The sequence below is a fragment of the Scyliorhinus torazame genome, chromosome 1 (genome assembly GCF_047496885.1).
Source record: "Scyliorhinus torazame isolate Kashiwa2021f chromosome 1, sScyTor2.1, whole genome shotgun sequence".
NCBI lineage: Eukaryota > Metazoa > Chordata > Chondrichthyes > Carcharhiniformes > Scyliorhinidae > Scyliorhinus > Scyliorhinus torazame.
In genome coordinates, this window is record NC_092707.1 from 19,935,535 (window position 1) to 19,958,351 (window position 22,817).

Below are 22,817 nucleotides of genomic sequence, written 5' to 3' on the forward strand. Positions count from 1 at the left end.
CTGGTCCATCAAGTCTGCACCAACCCTCTGAAAGAGCACCCTACTTAGGCCCATTTCCCCGCCCTATCCCCGTGACCCTGTCTACCCTTCGGACACAAAGGGGCAATTTATCATGACCAATCCACCCAGCCACATTTTCTTTGGACTGTGGGGGGGAAACTGGAGCATCTGGAGGAAGCCCAGGCAGACACGGGGATAACATGCAAACTCCATACAGACTGTCACCCAAGACTGCAATTGAACCCGGTTCCTTGGCTCTGTGAGGCAGCAGTGCTAACCACTGTTCCACTGTGCCGCCCTGAACTGATGCTTTTACCTAGTCTGACCCACACCTATGCGGTTGAGTTTTATCTGCCCTCTGAAATGACCAGACAAACCACTCCATTATATTTAATAAGGCCTCTCATCGCCAATGGACAATTCTCAAAGATAATAGGAATGGGCAATTAATGCCGTCTTCGTCAATGACAAAATATACAAACAAAGGAGTCGGCCCTATGGCCCGGTAAGTCTCGATGCTATTGCACAGGCTTTGGTGAGATAGTTTTGATCTCTGTATCTATCTAAGAATGGATATGCTCGCCTTAAAGTTGGTGCAATAAAGATTCATGAAGTTAATTCCTGGGATGCGATGTTTGTGCTATGAATAGAATGGACCTGCACTCTCTGGTGTTTAGAAGAATGAGAGATAATCTGGTTGAAATGTATAACATTTTCCCTGGCTGGACAGTCTAGAACTAGTCCCAGTATACAGAGGGTTATAATCCCAGGATATGGAGGGTTACAGTCTCAGGATACCGAGGGTTACAGTCTCAGGATACCGAGGGTTACTGTCTCTGGATACGGAGGGTTACAGTCTCAGGATACGGAGGGTTACAGTCTCGGGATACGGAGGGTTACAGTCTCGGGATACGGAGGGTTACAGTCTCCGGATACGGAGGGTTACAGTCTCAGGATAGGGAGGGATACTGTCTCAGGATACGGAGGGTTACTGTCTCAGGATAGGGAGGGTTACTGTCTCAGGATACGGAGGGTTACAGTCTCAGGATACCGAGGGTTACTGTCTCTGGATTCGGAGGGTTACAGTCTCGGGATACGGAGGGTTACAGTCTCGGGATACGGAGGGTTACAGTCTCGGGATACGGAGGGTTACAGTCTCCGGATACGGAGGGTTACAGTCTCAGGATAGGGAGGGTTACAGTCTCAGGATACCGAGGGTTACAGTCTCAGGATACCGAGGGTTACTGTCTCTGGATACGGAGGGTTACAGTCTCAGGATACGGAGGGTTACAGTCTCGGGATACGGAGGGTTACAGTCTCGGGATACGGAGGGTTACAGTCTCCGGATACGGAGGGTTACAGTCTCAGGATAGGGAGGGATACTGTCTCAGGATACGGAGGGTTACTGTCTCAGGATAGGGAGGGTTACTGTCTCAGGATACGGAGGGTTACAGTCTCGGGATAGGGAGGGTTCCAGTCTCGGGATACGGAGGGTTACAGCCTCAGGATACGGAGGGTTACAGTCTCAGGATACGGAGGGTTACTGTCTCTGGATACGGAGGGTTACAGTCTCGGGATACGGAGGGTTACAGTCTCGGGATACGGAGGGTTACAGTCTCGGGATACGGAGGGTTACAGTCTCCGGATACGGAGGGTTACAGTATCAGGATAGGGAGGGATACTGTCTCAGGATACGGAGGGTTACTGTCTCAGGATAGGGAGGGTTACTGTCTCAGGATACGGAGGGTTACTGTCTCGGGATAGGGAGGGTTCCAGTCTCGGGATACGGAGGGTTACAGCCTCAGGATACGGAGGGTTACAGTCTCAGGATACGGAGGGTTACTGTCTTGGGATACGGAGGGTTACAGTCGCAGGATACGGAGGGTTACAGTCTCGGGATACGGAGGGTTACAGTCTCGGGATATGGAGGGTTACAGTCTCGGGATAAGGAGGGTTACAGTCTCGGGATAAGGAGGGTTACAGTCTCCGGATACGGAGGGTTACAGTCTCAGGATAGGGAGGGATACTGTCTCAGGATAGGGAGGGTTACTGTCTCAGGATACAGAGGGTTACAGTCTCAGGGTACGGAGGGTTACAGTCTCAGGGTACGGAGGGTTACTGTCTCAGCGTACAGAGGGTTACTGTCTCCGGATACGGAGGGTTACAGTCTCAGGATACGGAGGGTTACAGTCTCAGGATACGGAGGGTTACAGTCTCCGGATACGGAGGGTTACAGTCTCCGGATACGGAGGGTTACAGTCTCAGGATACGGAGGGGTACAGTCTCAGGATACGGAGGGTTACTGTCTCAGGATAGGGAGGGTTACTGTCTCAGGATACGGAGGGTGACAGTCTCGGGATAGGGAGGGTTCCAGTCTCGGGATACGGAACGTTACTGTCTCAGGATACGGAGGGTTACAGTCTCAGGATACGGAGGGTTACAGTCTCGGGATACGGAGGGTTACTGTCTCGGGATACGGAGGGTTACAGTCTCGGGATATGGAGGGTTACAGTCTCTTTTTTAAAAAAAATATTTTTATTAAGGTTTTTTACAACACAATTTTTTCCCCTTACAAACAATAACCCCCCCCCCCCCCCCCCCCCCCCCCCCGGTAACAAAATAACGCAAATTCTCCCTGAGCAAGATATATACAAGGCAAGATGGTATATTTACATAGCTTTATGCACTGGCTCTTGGCCGCGCGTACCGTTTCCCCCCACCCTCCATGCTATCTCCCGCTCGTCCATCCCCTCAGACAGCCTCTCGCCCCCCCCCCCCCCCCCCCCCCCCCCCCCAGGGTTGCTGCTGCTGCTGATCGACCTTCTTCCAACGCTCCGCGAGATAATCTAGGAACGGTTGCCACCGCCTGTAAAACCCCTGTGCAGACCCTCTCAAAGCAAACTTAATTCTCTCCAATTTTATGAACCCCGCCATGTCATTAATCCAGGCCTCCAGGCTAGGGGGCTTCGCCTCCTTCCACAGTAGCAAGACCCTTCGCCGGGCTACTAGGGACGCAAAGGCCAGAATTCCGGCCTCTTTCGCCTCCTGCACTCCCGGCTCATCCACTACTCCAAATATTGCTAGCCCCCAGCTTGGCTTGACCCGGACTTTCACCTCCTGGGATATTACTCCCGTCACTCCTCTCCAGAACCCCTCCAATGCCGGGCATGACCAAAACATATGGACATGGTTCGCCGGGCTCCCTGAACATCTTTCACATCTATCCTCTACCCCAAAGAACCTACTCAGCCTCGTCCTCGTCAAATGCGCTCTGTGAACCACCTTAAATTGTATCAGACTGAGCCTGGCACTCGAGGAAGAGGTATTAACCCTACCCAGGGCGTCGGCCCATAGCCCTTCCTCAATCTCCTCCCACAGCTCCTCCTCCCATTTACCTTTCAGTTCTTCTACTAGCGCTTCCCCCTCTTCTTTCATCTCTTGGTATATTTCCGATACCTTGCCCTCCCCGACCCATACCCCCGAGATCACCCTATCTTGAACTTCTTGTGCCGGGAGCAACGGAAATTCCCTCACCTGTCGCCTCACAAAAGCCCTCACCTGCATATATCTAATGCATTTCCCGGGGGTAACTCAAATTTCTCCTCCAGTGCCCCTAGACTCGCAAATGTCCCGTCAATGAACAGGTCCCCCATTCTTCTTATCCCCGCCCGATGCCAGCCTTGGAACCCCCCGTCCATCTTCCCCGGGACAAACCGGTGGTTACCCCTGATCGGGGACCACACCGATGCTCCCATTGCACCCCTGTGTCTTCTCCACTGGCCCCAGATCTTTAATGTTGCCGCCACCACCGGGCTTGTGGTGTATTTTGTCGGCGAGAGGGGCAGCGGTGCCGTTACCAACGCCCCCAGGCTCGTTCCTTTGCAGGACGCCATCTCCATCCTCTTCCATGCCGCCCCCTCTCCCTCCATAACCCACTTACGGATCATCGCCACATTTGCTGCCCAGTAGTAACTCTCTAGGTTTGGCAAAGCCAACCCTCCTCGGTCCCTGCTGCGTTCCAAGAACCCTCTCCTAACCCTCGGGGTCTTATTTGCCCACACATACCCCATAATACTCCTACCTACTCTCTTGGAAAAAGCCCTTGGTGATCACGATGGGGAGGCACTGAAACACAAACAAAAACCTCGGAAGGACCACCATTTTGACCGACTGCACCCTACCCGCCAACGAGAGCGGGAGCATGTCCCATCTTTTAAAATCCTCCTCCATTTGCTCCACCGCCCTCGTCAAATTCAATTTATGTAGGGCCCCCCAACTTCTGGCTATCTGGATCCCCAGATACCGAAAACTCCTCTCCGCCCTCCTCAGCGGCAGGTCCCCTATCCCTCTTTCTTGGTCCCCTGCCTGTAGTACAAAAAGCTCACTCTTCTCTACATTAAGCTTGTAGCCCGAAAACTCTCCAAACTCCTTCAGAGTCTGCATGACCTCCACCATCCCCTCCATTGGGTCCGCCATGTATAGCAGCAGGTCATCCGCATATAGCGATACCCGATGCTCCTCCCACCCGCGGACTATCCCCCTCCATTTCTGAGACTCCCTAAGTGATATGGCCAAGGGTTCGATCGCCAATGCAAACAACAGGGGGGACAGGGGGCACCCCTGTCTCGTCCCTCGGTACAGCCGAAAGTACTCTGACCTCCGCCGGTTTGTCACTACGCTCGCCACCAGGGCGCTATAAAGGAGCTTAACCCATCTAATAAACCCTCCCCCGAACCCAAACCTGCTCAATACCTCCCAGAGGTACTCCCACTCTACTCGGTCAAAGGCTTTTTCCGCGTCCATAACTGCCACTATCTCCGCCTCTCCCTCCTCCGATGTCATCGTTATCACGTTTAAGAGCCGCCGCACATTGGTATTTAACTGCCTGCCCTTTACAAATCCCGTTTGGTCCTCGTGTATCACCCCCGGGACACAGTCCTCAATCCTAGTGGCCAGTACCTTCGCCAATAGCTTAGCATCCACATTGAGGAGCGAAATCGGCCTGTACGATCCACATTGCAGTGGATCCTTGTCTCGCTTTAGGATTAGGGAGATTGTCGCCTCCGACATTGTCTGGGGCAGGGTTCCCTCCTCTCTTCCCTCGTTGAAGGTCCTCACGAGTAGCGGGTCCAGCAGGTCCACATATTTTCTGTAGAATTCCACCGGGAACCCGTCCGGCCCCGGGGCCTTCCCCGCCTGCATGCTCCCCAAACCCTTACTCAACTCCTCCAGCCCAATTGGTGCCCCCAAACCAACCGCCTCCTGCTCCTCCACCCTTGGGAACCCCAGCTGGTCCAGGAATCGCCTCATCCCCCCTTTCTCCCCCCCCCCCCCCCCCCCCCCCCCCCGAGGGGGCTGGGACCTGTACAGCTCTTAATAAAAGTCCTTAAATACCTTATTTATTTTCGTTGCACTTCGTACCGTGGCTCCCCTTCCATCTTTGATTTCCCCCTATTTCCCTCGCTGCCGCCCTCTTACGGAGCTGGTGCGCCAGCATCCGACGAGCCCTCTCCCCATACTCGAAAGTCGCCCCTTGCGCCTTCCTCCACTGTGCCTCCGCCTTGCCCGTGGTCAGCAGGTCAAACTCCGTCTGGAGCCGTCGCCTTTCCCCAAGTAATCTTTCCTCCGGGGCCTCTGCGTATCTCCTGTCTACCCGTAAGATCTCCCCCACTAACCTCTCCCTTTCCATTCCCACTATCTTCTCCCTATGAGCCCTGATGGAGATCAGCTCTCCCCTGATCATCGCCTCCCATACCACCCCCACTCGCACCTCCCCGTTGTCGTTGGCCTCCAAGTACCTTTCAATACACCCCCTCACCTTCCCACACACCACCTCATCGGCCAGCAGTCCCACATCCAGCCGCCACAGCGGGCGTTGGTCCCTCTCCTCTCCCAGCTCCAGTTCCACCTAGTGCGGGGCATGGTCCGAAACGGCTATGGCCGAATACTCCGTCCCCCCCACTCTCGGGATGAGCGCCCTGCCCAGAACAAAGAAATCTAGAGGGTTACAGTCTCAGGATACGGACGGTTACAGTCTCAGGATACAGAGGGTTACAGTCTCAGGATAGGGAGGGTTACTGTCTCGGGATACGGAGGATTACAGTCTCCGGATACGGAGGGTTACTGTCTCGGGATACGGAGGATTACAGACTCAGGGTACGGAGGGTTACTGTCTCAGGATACGGAGGGTTACAGTCTCAGGATACAGAGGGTTACAGTCTCAGGATACGGAGGGTTACAGTCTCAGGATACGGAGCGTTACTGTCTCCGGATACGGAGGGTTACAGTCTCCGGATACGGAGGGTTACAGTCTCCGGATACGGAGGGTTACAGTCTCCGGATACGGAGGGTTACAGTCTCCGGATACGGAGGGTTACAGTCTCAGGATACGGAGGGTTACAGTCTCAGGATACGGAGGGTTACTGTCTCTGGATACGGAGGGTTACGGTCTCTGGATACGGAGGGTTACAGTCTCAGGATACGGAGGGTTACAGTCGCAGGATACGGAGGATTACAGTCGCAGGATAAGAAGGGTTACAGTCTCGGGATACGGAGGGTTACAGTCTCGGGATACGGAGGGTTACAGTCTCGGGATACGGAGGGTTACTGTCTCAGGATACGGAGGGTTACTGTCTCAGGATACGGAGGCTTACAGTCTCAGGATACGGAGGGTTACAGTCTCAGGATAAGGAGGGCTACAGTCTCAGGATACGGAGGGTTACAGTCTCAGGATAAGGAGGGTTACAGTCTCAGGATACGGAGGGTTACAGTCACAGGATACGGAGGGTTACAGTCTCAGGATACGGAGGGTTACAGTCTCAGGATACGGAGGATTACAGTCGCAGGATAAGAAGGGTTACAGTCTCGGGATACGGAGGGTTACAGTCTCGGGATACGGAAGGTTACAGTCTCGGGATACGGAGGGTTACTGTCTCAGGATACGGAGGGTTACTGTCTCAGGATACGGAGGGTTACTGTCTCAGGATACGGAGGCTTACAGTCTCAGGATACGGAGGGTTACAGTCTCAGGATAAGGAGGGCTACAGTCTCAGGATACGGAGGGTTACAGTCTCAGGATACGGAGGGTTACAGTCTCAGGATACGGAGGGTTACAGTTTCAGGATAAGGAGGGTTACAGTCTCAGCATAAGGAGGGTTACAGTCTCAGCATAAGGAGGGTTACAGTCTCAGGATACGGAGGGTTACAATCTCGGGATGCGGAGGGTTACTGTCTCAAGATACGGAGGGTTACAGTCTCGGGATACGGAAGGTTACAGTCTCGGGATACGGAGGGTTACTGTCTCAGGATACGGAGGGTTACTGTCTTAGGATACGGAGGGTTACTGTCTCAGGATACGGAGGGTTACAGTCTCAGGATACGAAGGGTTACAGTCTCAGGATACGGAGGGTTACAGTCTCAGGATAAGGAGGCTTACAGTCTCAGGATACGGAGGGTTACAGTCTCAGGATACGAAGGGTTACAGTCTCAGGATACGGAGGGTTACAGTCTCGGGATAGGGAGGGTTACAGTCTCGGGATGAGGTGGGTTACAGTCTCGGGATAAGGAGGGTTACAGTCTCGGGATAAGGAGGGTTACAGTCTCAGGATGCGGAGGGTTACAGTCTCAGGATAAAGGAGGGTTACAGTCTCGAGATACGGAGGGTTACAGTCTCAGGATACGGAGCGTTACTGTCTCAGGATACGGAGGGTTATAGTCTCAGGATAACGGAGGGTTACTGTCTCGGGATAAGGAAGGTTACAGTCTCAGGATACGGAGGGTTACTGTCTCAGGATGCGGAGGGTTACAGTCTCGGGATATGGAGGGTTACAGTCTCAGGATAAGGATGATTACAGTCACGGGATACGGAGCGTTACAGTCTCAGGATACAGAGGGTTACAGTCTCAGGATAGGGAGGGTTACTGTCTCAGAATACGGAGGGTTACTGTCTCAGGATACAGAGGGTTACAGTCTCAGGATAGGGAGGGTTACTGTCTCGGGATATGGAGGGTTACAGTCTCAGGATACGGAGGGTTACAGTCTAGTGATACGGAGGGTTACAGTCTAGTGATACGGAGGGTTACAGTCTCGGGATAAGGAGGGCTACAGTCTCGGGATAAGGAGCGTTACTGTCGCAGGATACGGAGGGTTACAGTCTCAGGATAAGGAGGGTTACCGTCTCAGGATACGGAGGGTTCCAGTCTCAGGATAAGGAGGGTTACAGTCTCAGGATAAGGAGGGTTCCAGTCTCAGGATACGGAGGGTTACAGTCTCAGGATACGGAGGGTTACAGTCTCAGGATACGGAGGGTTACAGTCTCAGGATACGGAGGGTTACAGTCTCAGGATACGGAGGGTTACAGTTTCAGGATAAGGAGGGTTACAGTCTCAGCATAAGGAGGGTTACAGTCTCAGCATAAGGAGGGTTACAGTCTCAGCATAAGGAGGGTTACAGTCTCAGGATACGGAGGGTTACAATCTCGGGATGCGGAGGGTTACTGTCTCAAGATACGGAGGGTTACAGTCTCGGGATACGGAAGGTTACAGTCTCGGGATACGGAGGGTTACTGTCTCAGGATACGGAGGGTTACTGTCTTAGGATACGGAGGGTTACTGTCTCAGGATACGGAGGGTTACAGTCTCAGGATACGAAGGGTTACAGTCTCAGGATACGGAGGGTTACAGTCTCAGGATAGGGAGGGTCACAGTCTCAGGATAGGGAGGGTTACTGTCTCGGGATGAGGTGAGTTACAGTCTCGGGATAAGGAGGGTTACAGTCTCGGGATAAGGAGGGTTACAGTCTCAGGATGCGGAGGGTTACAGTGTCAGGATAAAGGAGGGTTACAGTCTCGAGATACGGAGGGTTACAGTCTCAGGATACGGAGCGTTACTGTCTCAGGATACGGAGGGTTATAGTCTCAGGATAACGGAGTGTTACTGTCTCGGGATAAGGAAGGTTACAGTCTCAGGATACGGAGGGTTACTGTCTCAGGATGCGGAGGGTTGCAGTCTCGGGATATGGAGGGTTACAGTCTCAGGATAAGGATGATTACAGTCACGGGATACGGAGCGTTACAGTCTCAGGATACAGAGGGTTACAGTCTCAGGATAGGGAGGGTTACTGTCTCAGAATACGGAGGGTTACTGTCTCAGGATACAGAGGGTTACAGTCTCAGGATAGGGAGGGTTACTGTCTCGGGATACGGAGGGTTACAGTCTCAGTATACGGAGGGTTACAGTCTAGTGATACGGAGGGTTACAGTCTCGGGATAAGGAGGGCTACAGTCTCGGGATAAGGAGCGTTACTGTCGCAGGATACGGAGGGTTACAGTCTCAGGATAAGGAGGGTTACCGTCTCAGGATACGGAGGGTTACAGTCTCAGGATAAGGAGGGTTACAGTCTCAGGATAAGGAGGGTTCCAGTCTCAGGATACGGAGGGTTACAGTCTCAGCATAAGGAGGGTTACAGTCTCAGGATACGGAGGATTACAGTCGCAGGATAAGAAGGGTTACAGTCTCAGGATACGGAGGGTTACAGTCTCAGGATAAGGAGGGTTACTGTCTCGGGATACGGAGGGTTACTGTCTCAGGATACGGAGGGTTACTGTCTCAGGATACGGAGGGTTACTGTCTCAGGATACGGAGGCTTACAGTCTCAGGATACGGAGGGTTACAGTCTCAGGATAAGGAGGGCTACAGTCTCAGGATACGGAGGGTTACTGTCTCAGGATACGGAGGCTTACAGTCTCAGGATACGGAGGGTTACAGTCTCAGGATAAGGAGGGCTACAGTCTCAGGATACGGAGGGTTACAGTCTCAGGATAAGGAGGGTTACAGTCTCAGGATACGGAGGGTTACAGTCTCAGGATACGGAGGGTTACAGTCTCAGGATACGGAGGGTTACAGTCTCAGGATAAGGAGGGTTACAGTCTCAGCATAAGGAGGGTTACTGTCTTAGGATACGGAGGGTTACAATCTCGGGATGCGGAGGGTTACTGTCTCGGGATACGGAGGGTTACAGTCTCGGGATACGGAAGGTTACAGTCTCGGGATACGGAGGGTTACTGTCTCAGGATACGGAGGGTTACTGTCTTAGGATACGGAGGGTTACTGTCTCAGGATACGGAGGGTTACAGGCTCAGGATACGGAGGGTTACAGTCTCAGGATACGGAGGGTTACAGTCTCAGGATAAGGAGGCTTACAGTCTCAGGATACGGAGGGTTACAGTCTCAGGATACGAAGGGTGACAGTCTCAGGATACGGAGGGTTACAGTCTCAGGATAGGGAGGGTTACAGTCTCAGGATAGGGAGGGTTACAGTCTCGGGATGATGTGGGTTACAGTCTCGGGATAAGGAGGGTTACAGTCTCGGGATAAGGAGGGTTACAGTCTCAGGATGCGGAGGGTTACAGTCTCAGGATAAAGGAGGGTTACAGTCTCGAGATACGGAGGGTTACAGTCTCAGGATACGGAGCGTTACTGTCTCAGGATACGGAGGGTTATAGTCTCAGGATAACGGAGGGTTCCTGTCTCGGGATAAGGAAGGTTACAGTCTCAGGATACGGAGGGTTACTGTCTCAGGATGCGGAGGGTTACAGTCTCGGGATATGGAGGGTTACAGTCTCAGGATAAGGATGATTACAGTCACGGGATACGGAGCGTTACAGTCTCAGGATACAGAGGGTTACAGTCTCAGGATAGGGAGGGTTACTGTCTCAGAATACGGAGGGTTACTGTCTCAGGATACAGAGGGTTACAGTCTCAGGATAGGGAGGGTTACTGTCTCGGGATACGGAAGGTTACAGTCTCAGGATACGGAGGGTTACAGTCTAGTGATACGGAGGGTTACAGTCTCGGGATAAGGAGGGCTACAGTCTCGTGATAAGGAGGGCTACAGTCTCGGGATAAGGAGGGTTACAGTCTCAGGATGCGGAGGGTTACAGTCTCAGGATAAAGGAGGGTTACAGTCTCGAGATACGGAGGGTTACAGTCTCAGGATACGGAGCGTTACTGTCTCAGGATACGGAGGGTTATAGTCTCAGGATAAGGAGGGTTAAAGTCTCAGGATAAGGAGGGTTACAGTCTCAGCATAAGGAGGGTTACAGTCTCAGCAAAAGGAGGGTTACAGTCGCAGGATACGTTGGGTTCCAGTCGCCGGATAAGAAGGGTGACAGTCTCAGGATACGGAGGGTTACAGTCTCAGGATACGGAGGGTTACGATCTCAGGATGCGGAGGGTTACTGTCTCAGGATACGGAGGGTTACAGTCTCAGGATACGGAGGGTTACAGTCTCAGGATACGACGGGTTACAGTCTCAGGATACGGAGGGTTACAGTTTCAGGATAAGGAGGGTTACAGTCTCAGCATAAGGAGGGTTACAGTCTCAGCATAAGGAGGGTTACAGTCTCAGCATAAGGAGGGTTACAGTCTCAGCATAAGGAGGGTTACAGTCTCAGGATACGGAGGATTACAGTCGCAGGATAAGAAGGGTTACAGTCTCAGGATACGGAGGGTTACAGTCTCAGGATACGGAGGGTTACAGTCTCAGGATAAGGAGGGTTACTGTCTCGGGATACGGAGGGTTACAGTCTCGGGATACGGAAGGTTACAGTCTCGGGATACTGAGGGTTACTGTCTCAGGATACGGAGGGTTACTGTCTCAGGATACGGAGGGTTACAGTCTCAGGATAGGGAGGGTTACAGTCTTAGGATACGGAGGGTTACAATCTCGGGATGCGGAGGGTTACTGTCTCGGGATACGGAGGGTTACAGTCTCGGGATACGGAAGGTTACAGTCTCGGGATACGGAGGGTTACTGTCTTAGGATACGGAGGGTTACTGTCTTAGGATACGGAGGGTTACTGTCTCAGGATACGGAGGGTTACAGTCTCAGGATACGAAGGGTTACAGTCTCAGGATACGGAGGGTTACAGTCTCAGGATAAGGAGGCTTACAGTCTCAGGATACGGAGGGTTACAGTCTCAGGATATGAAGGGTTACAGTCTCAGGATAAGGAGGGTTACAGTCTCGGGATAAGGAGGGTTACAGTCTCAGGATGCGGAGGGTTACAGTCTCAGGATAAAGGAGGGTTACAGTCTCGAGATACGGAGGGTTACAGTCTCAGGATACGGAGCGTTACTGTCTCAGGATACGGAGGGTTATAGTCTCACGATAACGGAGGGTTACTGTCTCGGGATAAGGAAGGTTACAGTCTCAGGATACGGAGGGTTACTGTCTCAGGATGCGGAGGGTTACAGTCTCGGGATATGGAGGGTTACAGTCTCAGGATAAGGATGATTACAGTCACGGGATACGGAGCGTTACAGTCTCAGGATACAGAGGGTTACAGTCTCAGGATAGGGAGGGTTACAGTTTCAGGATAAGGAGGGTTACAGTCTCAGCATAAGGAGGGTTACAGTCTCAGCATAAGGAGGGTTACAGTCTCAGCATAAGGAGGGTTACAGTCTCAGCATAAGGAGGGTTACAGTCTCAGGATACGGAGGATTACAGTCGCAGGATAAGAAGGGTTACAGTCTCAGGATACGGAGGGTTACAGTCTCAGGATACGGAGGGTTACAGTCTCAGGATAAGGAGGGTTACTGTCTCGGGATACGGAGGGTTACAGTCTCGGGATACGGAAGGTTACAGTCTCGGGATACTGAGGGTTACTGTCTCAGGATACGGAGGGTTACTGTCTCAGGATACGGAGGGTTACAGTCTCAGGATAGGGAGGGTTACAGTCTTAGGATACGGAGGGTTACAATCTCGGGATGCGGAGGGTTACTGTCTCGGGATACGGAGGGTTACAGTCTCGGGATACGGAAGGTTACAGTCTCGGGATACGGAGGGTTACTGTCTTAGGATACGGAGGGTTACTGTCTTAGGATACGGAGGGTTACTGTCTCAGGATACGGAGGGTTACAGTCTCAGGATACGAAGGGTTACAGTCTCAGGATACGGAGGGTTACAGTCTCAGGATAAGGAGGCTTACAGTCTCAGGATACGGAGGGTTACAGTCTCAGGATATGAAGGGTTACAGTCTCAGGATAAGGAGGGTTACAGTCTTGGGATAAGGAGGGTTACAGTCTCAGGATGCGGAGGGTTACAGTCTCAGGATAAAGGAGGGTTACAGTCTCGAGATACGGAGGGTTACAGTCTCAGGATACGGAGCGTTACTGTCTCAGGATACGGAGGGTTATAGTCTCACGATAACGGAGGGTTACTGTCTCGGGATAAGGAAGGTTACAGTCTCAGGATACGGAGGGTTACTGTCTCAGGATGCGGAGGGTTACAGTCTCGGGATATGGAGGGTTACAGTCTCAGGATAAGGATGATTACAGTCACGGGATACGGAGCGTTACAGTCTCAGGATACAGAGGGTTACAGTCTCAGGATAGGGAGGGTTACTGTCTCAGAATACGGAGGGTTACTGTCTCAGGATACAGAGGGTTACAGTCTCAGGATAGGGAGGGTTACTGTCTCGGGATACGGAGGGTTACAGTCTCAGGATACGGAGGGTTACAGTCTAGTGATACGGAGGGTTACAGTCTCGGGATAAGGAGGGCTACAGTCTCGGGATAAGGAGCGTTACTGTCGCAGGATACGGAGGGTTACAGTCTCAGGATAAGGAGGGTTACTGTCTCAGGATACGGAGGGTTACAGTCTCAGGATAAGGAGGGTTACAGTCTCAGGATACCGAGGGTTACAGTCTCAGGATAAGGAGGGTTACAGTCTCAGGAAACGGAGGGTTACAGTCTCAGGATAAGGAGGGTTACAGTCTCAGGATACGGAGGGTTACAGTTTCAGGATAAGGAGGGTTACAGTCTCAGCATAAGGAGGGTTACAGTCTCAGCATAAGGAGGGTTACAGTCTCGGGATGCGGAGGGTTACTGTCTCGGGATACGGAGGGTTACAGTCTCGGGATACGGAAGGTTACAGTCTCGGGATACGGAAGGTTACAGTCTCGGGATACGGAGGGTTACTGTCTCAGGATACAGAGGGTTACTGTCTTAGGATACGGAGGGTTACAGTCGCAGGATAAGAAGGGTTACAGTCTCAGGATACGGAGGGTTACAGTCTCAGGATAGGGAGGGTTACTGTCTCAGAATACGGAGGGTTACTGTCTCAGGATACAGAGGGTTACAGTCTCAGGATAGGGAGGGTTACTGTCTCGGGATACGGAGGGTTACAGTCTCAGGATACGGAGGGTTACAGTCTGGTGATACGGAGGGTTACAGTCTCGGTATAAGGAGGGCTACAGTCTCGGGATAAGGAGCGTTACTGTCGCAGGATACGGAAAGTTACAGTCTCAGGATAAGGAGGGTTACAGTCTCAGGATAAGGAGGGTTACTGTCTCAGGATACGGAGGGTTACAGTCTCAGGATAGGGAGGGTTACGGTCTTAGGATACGGAGGGTTACAATCTCGGGACGCGGAGGGTTACTGTCTCAGGATACGGAGGGTTACAGTCTCAGGATACGGAGGGTTACAGTCTCAGGATACGAAGGGTTACAGTCTCAGGATACGGAGGGTTACAGTTTCAGGATAAGGAGGGTTACAGTCTCAGCATAAGGAGGGTTACAGTCTCAGCATAAGGAGGGTTACAGTCTCAGCATAAGGAGGGTTACAGTCTCAGGATACGGAGGATTACAGTCGCAGGATAAGAAGGGTTACAGTCTCAGGATACGGAGGGTTACAGTCTCAGGATACGGAGGGTTACAGTCTCAGGATAAGGAGGGTTACTGTCTCGGGATACGGAGGGTTACAGTCTCGGGATACGGAAGGTTACAGTCTCGGGATACTGAGGGTTACTGTCTCAGGATACGGAGGGTTACTGTCTCAGGATACGGAGAGTTACAGTCTCAGGATAGGGAGGGTTACAGTCTTAGGATACGGAGGGTTACAATCTCGGGATGCGGAGGGTTACTGTCTCGGGATACGGAGGGTTACAGTCTCGGGATTCCGAAGGTTACAGTCTCGGGATACGGAGGGTTACTGTCTCAGGATACGGAGGGTTACTGTCTTAGGATACGGAGGGTTACTGTCTCAGGATACGGAGGGTTACAGTCTCAGGATACGAAGGGTTACAGTCTCAGGATACGGAGGGTTACAGTCTCAGGATAAGGAGGCTTACAGTCTCAGGATACGGAGGGTTACAGTCTCAGGATACGGAGGGTTACAGTCTCAGGATAGGGAGGGTTACAGTCTCAGGATAGGGAGGGTTACAGTCTCGGGATGAGGTGGGTTACAGTTTCGGGATAAGGAGGGTTACAGTCTCGGGATAAGGAGGGTTACAGTCTCAGGATGCGGAGGGTTACAGTCTCAGGATAAAGGAGGGTTACAGTCTCGAGATACGGAGGGTTACAGTCTCAGGATACGGAGCGTTACTGTCTCAGGATACGGAGGGTTATAGTCTCACGATAACGGAGGGTTACTGTCTCGGGATAAGGAAGGTTACAGTCTCAGGATACGGAGGGTTACTGTCTCAGGATGCGGAGGGTTACAGTCTCGGGATATGGAGGGTTACAGTCTCAGGATAAGGATGATTACAGTCACGGGATACGGAGTGTTACAGTCTCAGGATACAGAGGGTTACAGTCTCAGGATAGGGAGGGTTACTGTCTCAGAATACGGAGGGTTACTGTCTCAGGATACAGAGGGTTACAGTCTCAGGATAGGGAGGGTTACTGTCTCGGGATACGGAGGGTTACAGTCTCAGGATACGGAGGGTTACAGTCTAGTGATACGGAGGGTTACAGTCTCGGGATAAGGAGGGCTACAGTCTCGGGATAAGGAGCGTTACTGTCGCAGGATACGGAGGGTTACAGTCTCAGGATAAGGAGGGTTACCGTCTCAGGATACGGAGGGTTACAGTCTCAGGATAAGGAGGGTTACAGTCTCAGGACACCGAGGGTTACAGTCTCAGGATAAGGAGGGTTACAGTCTCAGGATACGGAGGGTTACAGTCTCAGGATAAGGAGGGTTACAGTCTCAGGAAACGGAGGGTTACAGTTTCAGGATAAGGAGGGTTACAGTCTCAGCATAAGGAGGGTTACAGTCTCCGCATAAGGAGGGTTACAGTCTCGGGATGCGGAGGGTTACTGTCTCGGGATACGGAGGGTTACAGTCTCGGGATACGGAAGGTTACAGTCTCGGGATACGGAAGGTTACAGTCTCGGGATACGGAGGGTTACTGTCTCAGGATACGGAGGGTTACTGTCTTAGGATACGGAGGGTTACAATCTCGGGATGCGGAGGGTTACTGTCTCGGGATACGGAGGGTTACAGTCTCGGGATACGGAAGGTTACAGTCTCGGGATACGGAGGGTTACTGTCTCAGGATACGGAGGGTTACTGTCTTAGGATACGGAGGGTTACTGTCTCAGGATACGGAGGGTTACAGTCTCAGGATACGAAGGGTTACAGTCTCAGGATACGGAGGGTTACAGTCTCAGGATAAGGAGGCTTACAGTCTCAGGATACGGAGGGTTACAGTCTCAGGATATGAAGGGTTACAGTCTCAGGATACGGAGGGTTACAGTCTCAGGATAGGGAGGGTTACAGTCTCAGGATAGGGAGGGTTACAGTCTCGGGATGAGGTGGGTTACAGTCTCGGGATAAGGAGGGTTACAGTCTCGGGATGAGGAGGGTTACAGTCTCAGGATGCGGAGGGTTACAGTCTCAGGATAAAGGAGGGTTACAGTCTCGAGATACGGAGGGTTATAGCCTCAGGATAACGGAGGGTTACTGTCTCGGGATAAGGAAGGTTACAGTCTCAGGATACGGAGGGTTACTGTCTCAGGATGCGGAGGGTTACAGTCTCGGGATATGGAAGGTTACAGTCTCAGGATAAGGATGATTACAGTCACGGGATACGGAGCGTTACAGTCTCAGGATACAGAGGGTTACAGTCTCAGGATAGGGAGGGTTACTGTCTCAGAATACGGAGGGTTACTGTCTCAGGATAGGGAGGGTTACAGTCTCAGGATAGGGAGGGTTACTGTCTCGGGATACGGAGGGTTACAGTCTCAGGATACGGAGGGTTACAGTCTGGTGATACGGAGGGTTCCAGTCTCGGGATAAGGAGGGCTACAGTCTCGGGATAAGGAGCGTTACTGTCGCAGGATACGGAGGGTTACAGTCTCAGGATAAGGAGGGTTACCGTCTCAGGATACGGAGGGTTACAGTCTCAGGATAAGGAGGGTTACAGTCTCAGGATACCGAGGGTTACAGTCTCAGGATAAGGAGGGTTACAGTCTCAGGATAAGGAGGGTTACAGTCTCAGGATAAGGAGGGTTACAGTCTCAGGATACGGAGGGTTACAGTCTCAGGATACGAAGGGTTACAGTCTCAGGATACGGAGGGTTAAAGTCTCAGGATAAGGAGGGTTACAGTCTCAGCATACGGAGGGTTACAGTCTCAGGATACGAAGGGTTACAGTCTCAGGATAGGGAGGGTTACGGTCTTAGGATACGGAGGGTTACAATCTCGGGATGCGGAGGGTTGCTGTCTCGGGATACGGAGGGTTACAGTCTCGGGATACGGAAGGTTACAGTCTCGGGATACGGAGGGTTACTGTCTCAGGATACGGAGGGTTACTGTCTTAGGATACGGAGGGTTACTGTCTCAGGATACGGAGGGTTACAGTCTCAAGATACGAAGGGTTCCTGTCTCGGGATAAGGAAGGTTACAGTCTCAGGATACGGAGGGTTACTGTCTCAGGATGCGGAGGGTTACAGTCTCGGGATATGGAGGGTTACAGTCTCAGGATAAGGATGATTACAGTCACGGGATACGGAGCGTTACAGTCTCAGGATACAGAGGGTTACAGTCTCAGGATAGGGAGGGTTACTGTCTCAGAATACGGAGGGTTACAGTCTCAGGATACGGAGGGTTACAGTCTAGTGATACGGAGGGTTACAGTCTCGGGATAAGGAGGGCTACAGTCTCGGGATCAGGAGCGTTACTGTCGCAGGATACGGAGGGTTACAGTCTCAGGATAAGGAGGGTTACAGTCTCGGGATAAGGAGCGTTACTGTCGCAGGATACGGAGGGTTACAGTCTCAGGATAAGGAGGGTTACCGTCTCAGGATACGGAGGGTTACAGTCTCAGGATAAGGAGGGTTACAGTCTCAGGATACGGAGGGTTACAGTCTCAGGATACGAAGGGTTACAGTCTCAGGATACGGAGGGTTAAAGTCTCAGGATAAGGAGGGTTACAGTCTCAGCATAAGGAGGGTTACAGTCTCAGCAAAAGGAGGGTTACAGTCGCAGGATACGGAGGGTTACATTCTCAGGATACGGGGGGTTACAGTCTCAGGATACGAAGGGTTACAGTCTCAGGATACGGAGGGTTACAGTTTCAGGATAAGGAGGGTTACAGTCTCAGCATAAGGAGGGTTACAGTCTCAGCATAAGGAGGGTTACAGTCTCAGGATACGGAGGATTACAGTCGCAGGATAAGAAGGGTTACAGTCTCAGGATACGGAGGGTTACAGTCTCAGGATAAGGAGGGTTACTGTCTCGGGATACGGAGGGTTACAGTCTCGGGATACGGAAGGTTACAGTCTCGGGATACTGAGGGTTACTGTCTCAGGATACGGAGGGTTACTGTCTCATGATACGGAGGGTTACAGTCTCAGGATAGGGAGGGTTACAGTCTCAGGATAGGGAGGGTTACAGTCTTAGGATACGGAGGGTTGCAATCTCGGGATGCGGAGGGTTACTGTCTCGGGATACGGAGGGTTACAGTCTCGGGATACGGAAGGTTACAGTCTCGGGATACGGAGGGTTACTGTCTCAGGATACGGAGGGTTACTGTCTCAGGATACGGAGGGTTACTGTCTCAGGATACGGAGGGTTAAAGTCTCAGGATACGAAGGGTTACAGTCTCAGGATACGGAGGGTTACAGTCTCAGGATAAGGAGGCTTACAGTCTCAGGATACGGAGGGTTACAGTCTCAGGATATGAAGGGTTACAGTCTCAGGATACGGAGGGTTACAGTCTCAGGATACAGAGGGTTACAGTCTCAGGATAGGGAGGGTTACTGTCTCGGGATACGGAGGGTTACAGTCTCAGGATACGGAGGGTTACAGTCTAGTGATACGGAGGGTTACAGTCTCGGGATAAGGAGGGCTACAGTCTCGGGATAAGGAGCGTTACTGTCGCAGGATACGGAGGGTTACAGTCTCAGGATAAGGAGGGTTACAGTCTCAGGATACCGAGGGTTACAGTCTCAGGATAAGGAGGGTTACAGTCTCAGGAGACGGAGGGTTACAGTCTCAGGATAAGGAGGGTTACAGTCTCAGGATACGGAGGGTTACAGTCTCAGGATACGAAGGGTTACAGTCTCAGGATACGGAGGGTTAAAGTCTCAGGATAAGGAGGGTTACAGTCTCAGCATAAGGAGGGTTACAGTCTCAGCAAAAGGAGGGTTACAGTCGCAGGATACGGAGGGTTACAGTCTCAGGATACGGAGGGTTACAGTCTCAGGATACGAAGGGTTACAGTCTCAGGATACGGAGGGTTACAGTTTCAGGATAAGGAGGGTTACAGTCTCAGCATAAGGAGGGTTACAGTCTCAGCATAAGGAGGGTTACAGTCTCAGGATACGGAGGATTACAGTCGCAGGATAAGAAGGGTTACAGTCTCAGGATACGGAGGGTTACAGTCTCAGGATAAGGAAGGTTACTGTCTCGGGATACGGAGGGTTACAGTCTCGGGATACGGAAGGTTACAGTCTCGGGATACTGAGGGTTACTGTCTCAGGATACGGAGGGTTACTGTCTCATGATACGGAGGGTTACAGTCTCAGGATAGGGAGGGTTACAGTCTCAGGATAGGGAGGGTTACAGTCTTAGGATACGGAGGGTTACAATCTCGGGATGCGGAGGGTTACTGTCTCGGGATACGGAGGGTTACAGTCTCGGGATACGGAAGGTTACAGTCTCGGGATACGGAGGGTTACTGTCTCAGGATACGGAGGGTTACTGTCTCAGGATACGGAGGGTTACTGTCTCAGGATACGGAGGGTTAAAGTCTCAGGATACGAAGGGTTACAGTCTCAGGATACGGAGGGTTACAGTCTCAGGATAAGGAGGCTTACAGTCTCAGGATACGGAGGGTTACAGTCTCAGGATATGAAGGGTTACAGTCTCAGGATACGGAGGGTTACAGTCTCAGGATACAGAGGGTTACAGTCTCAGGATAGGGAGGGTTACTGTCTCGGGATACGGAGGGTTACAGTCTCAGGATACGGAGGGTTACAGTCTAGTGATACGGAGGGTTACAGTCTCGGGATAAGGAGGGCTACAGTCTCGGGATAAGGAGCGTTACTGTCGCAGGATACGGAGGGTTACAGTCTCAGGATAAGGAGGGTTACAGTCTCAGGATACCGAGGGTTACAGTCTCAGGATAAGGAGGGTTACAGTCTCAGGAGACGGAGGGTTACAGTCTCAGGATAAGGAGGGTTACAGTCTCAGGATACGGAGGGTTACAGTCTCAGGATACGAAGGGTTACAGTCTCAGGATACGGAGGGTTAAAGTCTCAGGATAAGGAGGGTTACAGTCTCAGCATAAGGAGGGTTACAGTCTCAGCAAAGGAGGGTTACAGTCGCAGGATACGTTGGGTTCCAGTCGCAGGATAAGAAGGGTGACAGTCTCAGGATACGGAGGGTTACAGTCTCAGGATAAGGAGGGTTACAGTCTCAGGATAAGGAGGGTTACAGTCTCAGGATACGGAGGGTTACAATCTCAGGATGCGGAGGGTTACTGTCTCAGGATACGGAGGGTTACAGTCTCAGGATACGGAGGGTTACAGTCTCAGGATACGAAGGGTTACAGTCTAAGGATACGGAGGGTTACAGTTTCAGGATAAGGAGGGTTACAGTCTCCGCATAAGGAGGGTTACAGTCTCAGCATAAGGAGGGTTACAGTCTCAGGATACGGAGGATTACAGTCGCAGGATAAGAAGGGTTACAGTCTCAGGATACGGAGGGTTACAGTCTCAGGATAAGGAGGGTTACTGTCTCGGGATACTGAGGGTTACTGTCTCAGGATACGGAGGGTTACTGTCTCAGGATACGGAGGGTTACAGTCTCAGGATAGGGAGGGTTACAGTCTTAGGATACGGAGGGTTACAATCTCGGGATGCGGAGGGTTAATGTCTCGGGATACGGAGGGTTACAGTCTCGGGATACGGAAGGTTACAGTCTCGGGATACGGAAGGTTACAGTCTCGGGATACGGAGGGTTACTGTCTCAGGATACGGAGGGTTACTGTCTCAGGATACGGAGGGTTACTGTCTCAGGATACGGAGTGATACAGTCTCAGGATACGAAGGGTTACAGTCTCAGGATACGGAGGGTTACAGTCTCAGGATAAGGAGGCTTACAGTCTCAGGATACGGAGGGTTACAGTCTCAGGATATGAAGGGTTACAGTCTCAGGATACGGAGGGTTACAGTCTCAGGATAGGGAGGGTTACGGTCTCAGGATAGGGAGGGTTCCAGTCGCAGGATAAGAAGGGTGACAGTCTCAGGATACGGAGGGTTACAGTCTCAGGATAAGGAGGGTTACAGTCTCAGGATACGGAGGGTTACAATCTCAGGATGCGGAGGGTTACTGTCTCAGGATACGGAGGGTTACAGTCTCAGGATACGGAGGGTTACAGTCTCAGGATACGAAGGGTTACAGTCTCAGGATACGGAGGGTTACAGTTTCAGGATAAGGAGGGTTACAGTCTCAGCATAAGGAGGGTTACAGTCTCAGCATAAGGAGGGTTACAGTCTCAGGATACGGAGGATTACAGTCGCAGGATAAGAAGGGTTACAGTCTCAGGATACGGAGGGTTACAGTCTCAGGATAAGGAGGGTTACTGTCTCGGGATACGGAGGGTTACAGTCTCGGGATACGGAAGGTTACAGTCTCGGGATACTGAGGGTTACTGTCTCAGGATACGGAGGGTTACTGTCTCAGGATACGGAGGGTTACAGTCTCAGGATAGGGAGGGTTACGGTCTTAGGATACGGAGGGTTACAATCTCGGGATGCGGAGGGTTACTGTCTCGGGATACGGAGGGTTACAGTCTCGGGATACGGAAGGTTACAGTCTCGGGATACGGAGGGTTACTGTCTCAGGATACGGAGGGTTACTGTCTTAGGATACGGAGGGTTACTGTCTCAGGATACGGAGGGTTACAGTCTCAGGATACGAAGGGTTACAGTCTCAGGATACGGAGGGTTACTGTCTCAGGATGCGGAGGGTTACAGTCTCGGGATATGGAGGGTTACAGCCTCAGGATAAGGATGATTACAGTCACGGGATACGGAGCGTTACAGTCTCAGGATACAGAGGGTTACAGTCTCAGGATAGGGAGGGTTACTGTCTCAGAATACGGAGGGTTACTGTCTCAGGATACAGAGGGTTACAGTCTCAGGATAGGGAGGGTTACTGTCTCGGGATACGGAGGGTTACAGTCTCAGGATACGGAGGGTTACAGTCTCAGGATACGGAGGGTTACAGTCTCAGGATAGGGAGGGTTACAGTCTCAGGATAGGGAGGGTTCCAGTCGCAGGATAAGAAGGGTGACAGTCTCAGGATACGGAGGGTTACAGTCTCAGGATAAGGAGGGTTACAGTCTCAGGATACGGAGGGTTACAATCTCAGGATGCGGAGGGTTACTGTCTCAGGATACGGAGGGTTACAGTCTCAGGATACGGAGGGTTACAGTCTCAGGATACGAAGGGTTACAGTCTCAGGATACGGAGGGTTACAGTTTCAGGATAAGGAGGGTTACAGTCTCAGCATAAGGAGGGTTACAGTC

General features: G+C 52.0%; 1 protein-coding gene across 1 annotated transcript in view; it reads left to right on the forward strand.

Annotated features, from left to right (window-relative positions):
* Nucleotides 1-22,817, forward strand: part of pi4kab (phosphatidylinositol 4-kinase, catalytic, alpha b) — a 345,324-nt gene that overhangs the window by 92,567 nt on the left and 229,940 nt on the right. The window lies entirely within an intron of this gene.